Genomic DNA, 11038 nt, shown 5'->3' on the forward strand with positions numbered 1-11038 from the left:
GCCGCGCGCGCGCGCACCTGTTTCTCTCGCTACCGGCGGAATCAAGGTGTAAACCACCTCTGTACCGGAGCTGCGCCAGCGGCGGGAAACAGGCAGACTGCGTGCGCCCGGGTGGGAGGGATGTGGGAACACACAGCACAAGGACCAACTATATAATTATAAATATGCTGAAACTTCTTTCCTGGCTCCCACTTCTCAATCTCCTGTTTGTTCCCGAAATCAAGCAATTAGGGTTTGCGCTGAAGCTGCCCAGCTTTTTCTTCGCTGGGAGATAAATGCCTAAAGTGCACTGAGAGAGGCGAGTCGAGCGTCCGAGACCCTCGCCCCCGCCCCTCCCGCAGCCAAGACCTGCACCGCCCCCCGCGAAGCTCCCGTGGGCATCCTTTGAACACTGCGAACAGGAGCGCGCAATCAAGTCCCAAGGTGGGGTAGCGGGGGGAGGGGGGGTCCCCGGGAGGCGCCCGCGGCCCGGGTACCTACCGACACAGGAGGACGGGGAGGGAGTAGGGTGGAGCGGGGGCACGGCGCTGCGGCCCGGCTGGCACCGCGGTGAACTCGCCGGGGGCCGCGCGTCGCTCCCGCTGTTCCGCCCGCAGCCGTTGCCTCTGCGGGCCTCCCTCATCCCAGGGGGAACGGAGTTGTTATTTCCCGCCGTTTCCATAGTAACTGCAGCCCCGCGCAGGGAGCGGAGTCGGCGAAGTAGGCCTGGAGCGCTCGCGGATCTCTTGGGCTTTGCCCCGGGCGTCCGGCGGCGACTCGAGAAAGTGAGCGTTTTAGGGGGAAGAAGGTGCAGCCCGGGTCGCAGTATCAAGTAGCCACTCTATAAACGGACGCCTGTTGGGTGCCTAGCGCTGCGCTAGAAGTTGGGGGATACCGCGGTGTAGAGAAAAACCTAGCATTTTTGAGTCCCTACCCTGTGCGTGTGTAGTTTTAGAGCAAGAAAAAGAGCCTACATCCATGCTGTTTGTGTAGATTGGATCCCTGTATGGGTAAGAGTCGGACACAACTGAGCAACTGAACTGAACTCATGCGTTAAGAAGTGCCTGGGACCGGGAGGCTGGGGGCTAGGGTGAGAGCTTTGGTCAAGGGGTGCTTTGTCCAAGCTACTCTGGGACATATATGTTGTGGAACAGGAAAATGTTCTTTAAAAAGGTGAAATCTTCCAGCTCGTCTCTGCCAATGTTCCCCTATTCCTCCTAAGACATCAGGACTATGTGTCACGTGCAGATATCATTACACGCCGTACCTAATTCATCATCTATGAACAAAAATTATGGTCAAAATAACTACCATTAATTGAACACTTATCATGTGCATTGTGTGAGGCGCTTTAGATAGATTATCTAATGTTCAGAGCCATCAGAGGTAAACATTCTTCCCTCCGATGAGGAAACAAAAGTAGGGAAGCCTCAAGTCACATGGGAAAATTCAAACACAGTTTTTTGTGATCCCAGGACCACTTTAACCACCATGACATACCATCTGAGAGATGAATATATGAGACATTGAAATCTGGGGTAGAAGCGTTTTTAAGTAAAGTTACTTAATACAGCAATGCCTTGAAAGTTCACAGTTTTCAAAAGACCAAAGAGAAGAGAATACAGAGGGAAAATAGAGGAAGGAAAATCTGTGAGCTTAGTGTGAAAAATACCGTTTCGACTTCCCTGGTGGGCCAGTGGTTAAGAATCTGCCTACCAATTCAGGGGGCACAGGTTCGATCCCTGCTCCGGGAAGATTCCACAGGCCACCGGCCAGCTGGGCCTGGGCACCACAACTACTGACCCCATACTCTAGAGATGGCCAGCCACAACTAGAGAAAGCCCATGGGCAACAGCATAGACCTAGGGCAGCCAAATAAATAATTTTTTTAAAAAAGATTAAGAATACACAGGTTGAGAGGAAAATATCAGTGAAGATAGGCTGCCAAATGGTAAATAAGACAGAAAATCAGTTTGGGGAGGGGAGAATGGCAGTAAATCTAGCACGCCCCCCCCCCCCCCAGACCACCTAAACCTCCCTACTCCCATATCCATACCAGCCCAGAGCAAAATAAAAACACATGGCCTCTTGCTCAAAAATTCAGAACTTCAAGATGGCAGCAGCAGAACAATAAACTAAGCACGAGGATCTTCCAGGTGTGAACCCTTGTGGCCAGCCCAGGAGGCAGCCCCACATCTGGATTCTAATGCCTCCCCCAACGGTACCTCTAGCCCAGGTTTATCTCCTGAGCCCAGACTCATTTATCCAGTTGCCTCTTAGACAGTGATATGGTCATAAATGTTTAACTACTGGTTTGCAGAGTGGGAAAGGCCTTGATTCACAACATTTGCCAACTTTTGTAATTTCAGTAGCACAAACCAGGCCAATTTCCAGCTCCAATATGACAGCCCTGGAGGCATGAGTTGTGTCATCACAGGTATGGTATTTTTTTCATGCAGATGCAACAGACATCTAACGAAAGGAAAAGAAAGTGAAATCGTTCAGTTGTGTCCAGCTGTTTGCAATCCCATGGACTGTAGCCTACCAGGCTCCTCTGTCCATGGAATTTTCCAAGCAAGAGTACTGGAGTGGGTTGCCATTTCCTTCTCCAGGGGATCTTCCTGACCCAGGGGACAAACCTGGGTCTCCTGCATTGCAGGCAGACACTTTACCATCTGAGCCACCAGGGAAACCCAGTAGACATCTAACCTCAGAGATAATAGTAAAATGGAGGTGGTGATGAGTTTTGAGTCATTATTATCTTTGTTTTTTAATTTATTTAATTGTAAATTTATGCAATTTAATTTTTAATAATGACCGTGTTTAAAATTCCTGGAAATTTAACAGCTGAGTCTTGCAAGTCAGTAGAAGGTGGTTCTCAGCCCATCCTTTCTCCTAGACAACATCGTTAGACCATCAAAAAGGCAGTTTGGACTCAGAATGCTCACAGGAGCTCACATTTTCCTCAAAATCTCTTTTCCTAAGATCCTTATCTCCATGAATGGACCCCCATCTACCCCATTTGTTCAAAGCTGAAACATTCACATGAGTAAATAGGCTAATTCTTATTTAGAAGGAAGGAAGAGATGGAAGAAAGGGGGAGGGGTGGGGGAGGGAAGTAAGAGAAGGAGGAGGAACTGGGAGGGGGCGGAAGAGGAAGATTTGGAGTGTTTGGGCATGCGTGCTAAGTCACTTCAGCCCTATCTGACTCTGCATCCTCATGGACTGTAGCCTGCCAAGCTCCTCTGTCCATGGGATTCTCCAGGCAAGAGTACTGGAGTGGGTTGGCATGCCCTCCTCTAGAGGATCTTCCTGACCCGGGGATCGAACCCATGTCTTATATGTCTCCTGCATTGGCAGATGGGCTCTTTACCACTACTGCCACCTGGGAAGGAGTGTTTGTGGGCATTCAGCAAAGAAGAGATGAATGGGAGCAATAGCAATTGGGTGGGGCCTCCCAGGGGAGATGAGTCTTGAGGTGGGCCATGAAGAATTGACTGGATATGATACAGTGAAGAGTTGGAAAGGAAGTTAAAGGAATCTTCATGAGAAAAAGAAGATAAGCAAGGACAGTATGGAGAAGTAAGCCAGGGAAGAATCCAAAGGGCAGATAGTTGTCTCTGACCCAGGCCTGGCCCAGGAGATGGCGGGTGGGGAGGCCTGTGTCTATTGGGGGAGCCTGGGGTGAAGGTCTGGAGAAGGAAATGGCAACCCACTCCAGTGTTCTTGCCTGGAAAATCCCATGGACAGAGGAGCCTGGCGGGCTACAGTCCATGGGGTCACAAGGAGTCAGACACGACTGAGCAACTAAGCGGGGGATGAAGGTCAGTGATGCTGGATGGCAGAGTCCAGCAGAGAGGGCCCCAGACGCCAGGAGAAATCAGAGGCTGCCGGAGGAGGCCCAGCCTGTGGTGGCCAGTGTCCGCTCTGAGGAGTGTCAGAGCCTCCTGAGTTCCTTAGCCATCTGGAAGAATCCAGATTCTATGCTCCTGCTCTGTCCGGAATGGACCACAGTGATTGGAGAGACCCCTGCTGTTCATCGTCTCGCGCTGAACTTTGTGGCATCTGGGATTCCCTGAGAATAAGGAGGATGTGGGCTTCCACTGCCTTCACACCGTGATCCTGCGCCTGGGCTGGGACGTCCCTGAAGCTTCCCTCCCTGTGGGCTGAGGTTAGAAACCCTGCAAACCATATGCCCAGAGGCCCCATTAGAGTGTGCAGGAGAGCTGGGAGCATGGCTGCACCCCAGGAGGGACCTACGGAGGCTCCCTCCAGCTGAGGGCCCTGTGAGTCAGGGTTCCTCATAGCGTGACAAGAAGAACCCCAGCATACTACCTGCGTGAGGGGAACAGGTCACCGGGAGTGGGCTCAGGGTACAGTCCTACTTTGCGCATCTCTGGGGACAAGAGGTGCTCTCTAAGAGGATAACATACAATAAATGAAGATATAAGTACTGCCATTTTCTCTGCACGGACTACTTAGGTACCCGGTTTTTAAGTATGGTTGTGTCTTCCTTTTTTAATAGAGGAAAGGATGTTGCTCGGTTCTTTCTTCGTTTTAATTTTTTTATTTATGGCCGTGCTGGGCCTTCACTGCTGCACAGGCTTTTCTCTAGTTTTCGGCGAGTGGGGGCTGCTCTTCGCGGCCGTGTGCGGGCTTCTCGCTGCGGCGGCTTCCCTGGCTGCCAAGCGCAGGCTCTAGGGTGTGCAGTCCAGTAGTTGCCACACGTGGGGTCAGTAGTTTCGGCTCCCAGGCTCATAGCTGAGTGGACGACAGAGGATGAGGTGGTTGGATGGCATCACCGACTTGATGGACATGAGTTTGAGTAAGCTCCAGGAGTTGGTGATGGACAGGGAAGCCTGGCGTGCTACAGTCCATGGGGTCGCAAAGAGTTGGACATGACTGAGCGACTGAACTGAACTGAACGGGCTTAGTTGCTCCATGGCATCTTCCCAGATCAGGGATCGAACCCGTGTCTCCTGCATTGGCAGGCGGATACTTTACCACTGAGCCATGTTCCCCTCATTAGAAAGGCCTTCACTGCTAGCCTCATGTGAAGTATCTGTTAGTCACTGTAGGTCACAGCACACCTTCTGTTTCCCGTTTGTAGCACTTGCCCCTCTGCAGAATGCTCAGGAGAGTGGACCATTGTCAGATCTCTGACTGCTCTATATGAAGTACTTAGAACAGTGCCTGGCACAGAGTTGAGCAGATGAATGTTGTGTGTGTGTGTGTGTGTGTGTGTGTGTGAAGAGAGAAGGCAGTAGGAAAGAGAAAGGAAGGGAGCGAGAGGGGAGGAGGCGGCAGAGAAAGGAAGGTGTCCTGCCCAGGTCTCCACTGTGTCCCCTACAGGAATTCACATATGTCTGAGTGCATCTGGTTGGACCCACCAGGAATGTATCCTTAGGAAAAACTAAGGCATCACCTGAAAATAAATTCATCCTAAAGTAAAGGACTGTAAGAGAAGTCAACCCCGTAACAAAGGCTAGATCATGGGAGGGGGCAATCTGAAGTTTAGCATCTCATCTGCCAGATTCCAGTCCCCATGTGCTCGTTACAGGGAATTGAATGTGGCAAATTGAATGTCAGCAAAACTTGACACCAGTATTTCACTGTAAATTCTATAAAGCATTGAGCACAAACAGCTCTTCTTTTACGCTGTCTGCAAAATGTAATGTGGAAAGGAGATGGAGAAGGCACGCTCAGGCGGGGAGCAGAGTCATCTTGGCAGTGCCTCCCTGGACCCTGTGGGCTGTAACCCAGCATCCAAGGCGCTGGGACCTGGCAAGAGACAGCATCACCCCGTATAGGTGATGGTACCCAGGTGGCAGTACCTGCAGTACCTTCCCAAGCAGTAGACGCCTCAGTAGGAAAGAATACCAAAAGGAAGGAGCTCCAGCAGGGAATGAGGGCCATGCAGAGACTGGACAGGCTTAGAACTCACTCCCTAGGAACTCCTGAAAGTAACTGGGGGAAGTTTCAGGGGGACAGTTATGGTGCTGCACATGTATGTTTCATAGGAAGCAAGAGCTTGCCAAACTGTGCCTTTATCATCTTGACCAGTTTCACCCCCTGGCCTGATACAACCTGAGAAAATGTAGGGGTTTGAGACGCTGAAAGTGAGGGAGAGAGGTACATGCAAAAAAATTAATAGAGCCTAGTAATGCTGAAAAAGGCAAGAGAGTAACTGTTTTAAATTTCAGTGTGGGATTTTTTTTTTTTTAAAGATAAGTGAAAGTCGCTCAGTCATATCTGAAGCTTTGTAACCTCATGGACTATACCTTCTGGCCAGAATACTGGAGTGGGTAGCCTTTCCCCTCTCCAGGGGATCTTCCCAACCCAGGGATTGAAGATAAACAACTCTCTATTAGAGAGTTTCATGTGGAGATTCTGAGATGCAGATCACATCTGCTTTATGATTGCTTCACACATGCCACTTCTGGAGATCTCATTCTAAGGGGTATGATTAATGAGATTCTTTGGCCAATAAGGCCACTTGTAAACTACAGAAATCCTCAGAGGGATTCATCAATGCCCTGTATGTCTTCTGGAGGCGTTTAACTAGCCACCTGGGGGATTTCCCTGTCTCTGGACAATTATTTCACAGCAAGGAAGAAAAAAATCACGTGAGGTTTCCAACCAATCAAACTCACTGGAGTCAATAAACATGTCAGATTTAGGAAAGAGTTGTATCCATTTCACAGGAATGGTCGCAAGATGGATTTTAACTTGCTTCACTGAAAATGCCAATATATTTCAAAGTAGATTGGTTGTATGGTTTTATTTATACATGATACTTAAAACCTGGTTTTGAATCTTGGCTCCATCACTTAGTAGCTATGTCATCAGGGCTCTGTTACTTTACTTTTCTAAGTCTTAGTTTCTTCATCTATAAAATGAATAAACAAACACTAATCATATAGTATTTTTTTTTCCATTTATTTTTATTAGTTGGAGGCTAATTACTTTACATCATTACAGTAGTTTTTGTCATACATTGAAATGAATTAGCCATGGATTTACATGTATTCCCCATCCCGGTCCCCCCTCCCACCTCCCTCTCCACCCGATCCCTCTGGGTCTTCCCAGTGCACCAGGCCAGAGCACTTGTCTCATGCACCCAACCTGGGCTGGTGATCTGTTTCACCCTAGATAATATACATGTTTCAATGCTGTTCTCTTGAAACATCCCACCCTCGCCTTCTCCCAGAGTCCACAAGTCTGTTCTATACATCTGAGTCTCTTTTTCTGTTTTGCATATAGGATTATCGTTACCATCTTTCTAAATTCCATATATATGTGTTAGTACACTGTAATGGTCTTTATCTTTCTGGCTTACTTTGCTCTGTATAATGGGCTCCAGTTTCATCCATCTCATTAGAACTGATTCAAATGAATTCTTTTTAATGGCTGAGTAATATTCCATGGTGTATATGTACCACAGCTTCCTCATCCATTCGTCTGATGATGGGCATCTGGGTTGCTTCCATGTCCTGGCTATTATAAACAGTGCTGCGATGAACATTGGGGTGCACGTGTCTCTTTCAGATCTGGTTTCCTTGGTGTGTACGCCCAGAAGTGGGATTGCTGGGTCATATGGCAGTTCTATTTCCAGCTTTTTAAGAAATCTCCACAATGTTTTCCATAGTGGCTGTACTAATTTGCATATAGTATTAAAAGAGATAATGATTAATCCATAGTGTTTACAGAAGTGTCTGATACATGTGTCCGACTCTTTGAGACCCCGCAGACTGACCCTTCAGGCTTCTCTGTCTATGGGATTCTCCAGGCAAGAATACAGGAGTGGATTGCCATTCCATTCTCCAGAGGAACTTCCCAACCCAGGGGTCGAACCCTGGTCTCCTTCATCGAAGGCAGGTTCTTTACTGTTTGAGCTACAGGGAAGACACATAGTATGCACCAAATAAATATCTCATTTTTTTAAAGATAAATCTTTCTTCTTCTCATGTGCAAATGAGTGTGGACAATTTTATCTACTACACATACAAAGTTTGGCCAGACTCAGTGTAATATAACAGTCCAGTCGGTGGTGCTAGTGGTAAAGAACCTGCCTGCCAATGCAGGAGACGTAAAAGATGCAGGTTCAATCCCGGAGGCAGGAAGATCCCCTGGAGTAGTATATGGCAACCCACTCCAGTATTCTTGTCTGGAGAATCTCATGGGCTGGTGGGCTGCAGTCCATAGGGTCACAAAGAATCAGACACAAGTGAAGCGACTTAGCATATATGCAGTAGAATATAACAGACCAGAGAGAAACAGTCCTGCTTAGGGTTTAGTCTCAAGGACACTTGCATCACTACCCCAAGATGGATAGTATCAGCGCCCAGCCCAGATCCTTTCAGATCCCTGTGACCCTGTGTGTCCTACCCGTGACTTCTATGTGCCACATCTGTGACTCCTTCGCAGGCAACCTTGGGCTCCTGGAGCAGCAGCATTTGAACTATTGAGAGCTGGAATGCCTGAGAGTTTACCCTTGCCCACCCCCACCTCCATCTGTCACCTACCACCACCCCACACATACCCTTAACCTGTGACCGACCAGTGCAAGAGTATGAAAGCTCACCTCCCTTGCTTTAGGTCGGGTTAATCCTAAAGCATAAAGTACACTTCACAGCTCCCCTGTGGAATCAAGTTGGAGCCACTCTCAGTGGGATATTGCCTGAAATCCCACCCTTACCTGGCTTCTTACCAGTTACTTTAAATAGCACTGCCCATTCTGACTCTAATCTCCTGACCTGGACCTTAGCTGCCTAATGCATTCATTCATTCATTATCAAATACTAGCTCAGAACCTACTTTGGGCAAAGCTCTGTTTCTCATTTATGTAGTCTATATTCTGTCCTTTCTCCACCTTCTGTGTGCTAATTTCCTCTTCTTCAAAGTATTTCAGGCATATTGGATCAGGACTCACCCTAATGATAATTACCTCTTTTGTTGTTCTGCTCTTTAGTCACTAAGTCATGAGCGACCCTCATCCAACCCCATGGACTGTAGCCTGCCAATCTCCAGTCCATGCGATTTCCCAGGCAAGAATATTCAAGTGGATTGTCATTTCCTTCTCCAGGGGATCTTCCCGATCCAGGGATCTTGAACCCAGGTCTCCTGCATTGACAGACAGATTCTGAGCCACCAGGGAAGCCCCAATTATCTCTTTAAAGATCTCCAAATAGAGTCACATTCTGAGGGAATGGGGCTTAGGACTTCAACATATGACTTTCTAAGGAAGTATACAATTATGCTCATAACGTACATCATTTGTAATTCAAGTAGTGCTAATTCTAGCAAATCATCACTCTATTTTACACATTGTTCTAAAGAACGTCTAGTTCACATCTATTGGGCTTTCCAGGTGGCGCTAGTGGTAAAGAACCTACTTGCCATTGCTGCAGACGTAAAAGACATGGGTTCGATCCCTGGGTTGGAAAGATTCCCCTGGAGGAAGACACAGCAACCGACTCCAGTATTCTTGCCTAGAGAATCCCATGGACAGAGAAGCCTGGCAGGCTATAGTCCATAGGGTCGCAGAGTCGGACACGACTGAAGTGATTTAGCACACACAGGTCTTAGTTTAAACTCAAACTGAGTTTAAAGCTGATGATGAATGGAAAACACTAACCATCAAATGTGTCAACAAGCCTTTAAATACTAGTTCAGCAGCTTGAGGCACCAGTGAGAGATACGGCACAATTGGAACTACAGTGATTTCCAATTCATTCAGTCAAGTCATTACCAAATTTACTCACACTTTGATTTGTTTCTGTGTATCTGTTGGCAATATACATCATTTGTATCATTGATTTGTTTTGTTCTTATACACTAGAGCTTCTGGAAACTGAGGAACGAAGTACCACGATATTTTACAAAAAACCAGAACCCCCTTGAGACTTGATCAGTTATGACAACTGAGGACGAGAGCAAAGAGCTTCGCTTTTGAAAGGATTTCTTCCTCAGTGGGAGGTGTAAGAAGCTGCTAGCCTGACTTTGCTTGCCTGCAGGACAGCTGGGAGCAGATGTAATGTTGATGCTTTTAAGTAATTCCACTTACAACACAATCTACTCTCTCCTGCAAGGAGTCTGTTGTGATACTTTGATTCTTAGACTAGAAAAGCTGTTTAAACAAAGTACTTTCCCTTCCATGGTGATTTAACTGTCCAACTATGGGGAGAAAAATAAAGCTTTCACAAACCTAGGTAACTTAAGCTCAAAATCCTTTCAACACTTCAGGCAATTCTCCATTCCCTTCACCTTAAATGATTTTTGTCACTCTCAACAGGAGCAAGACTCCCTTTGATGCTGAGTTAATCAAAATTGTTAACTCATTTTCTTCAGCTTGATGCTACAAACCAGCAAATAGTTTAAGAATAGTTTCACTATGCCAAACTAAGTTTGTTTTTCTATCTCCCAGTCCTCAGGTATCTTTACGCATAATCATTAAGTAACTGGGTATAACTATCTTACTTACATAAGTCAGGAGTGATATTTTAAAAATAAACTTGTGTGTGTGCTAAGTCGCTTCAGTCGTGTCCAACTCTCTGTGACTCCATGGACTGTAGCCCACCAGGCTCCTCTGTCTATGGGATTCTCCAGGCAAGAATCCTAGAGTGGGTTGCCATGCCCTCCTCCAGGGGGTCTTCCCCACCTCTGCCTCTTAGGTCTCTTATATTGGCAGGCGGGTTCTTTAGCACTAACACCACCTGGGAAACCCAAAATAAACAAATTCAAATATAAAGAAACTTAAAATAAGCATATTTATATTTGAATATAAAGAAATAAATTAAAAATAAATAAAGTCAAACTTAGCAATCAGTTAATATCTTCCCCCAGGCCCACACACCCCAAAGAATTCAAAGTACTCTGGCCTCTGACTAGCTTACTGCCTCTCCAAGTTATTATTAGATTTCATTAAAGTGAAAAGTAGAATAATGCTCACCTAAGTTTGATTTCTTGTTGTTGGTCAACCATGCTAATCCTTTTGTAACTCAGATTTGGAGCAATAGAAGAACAATGAAAGTCGGTTAGTTCTGTCTCCAACATTCCA

At 46.9% G+C, this 11038-nt stretch overlaps 1 long non-coding RNA gene across 1 annotated transcript; it reads left to right on the top strand.

The window, feature by feature from the left end:
• Positions 1 to 608: 608 nt before the first annotated feature.
• On the top strand, positions 609 to 10408 carry LOC139031402 (uncharacterized). The gene is made up of 3 exons (XR_011483856.1): positions 609 to 764; positions 2349 to 2416; positions 9821 to 10408. It is a non-coding gene; the product is annotated as an uncharacterized lncRNA (long non-coding RNA).
• The last annotated feature ends 630 nt before the right edge of the window (positions 10409 to 11038 follow it).

Source organism: Odocoileus virginianus, chromosome 27, assembly GCF_023699985.2.
Source record: "Odocoileus virginianus isolate 20LAN1187 ecotype Illinois chromosome 27, Ovbor_1.2, whole genome shotgun sequence".
NCBI classification, from domain to species: Eukaryota; Metazoa; Chordata; class Mammalia; order Artiodactyla; family Cervidae; genus Odocoileus; species Odocoileus virginianus.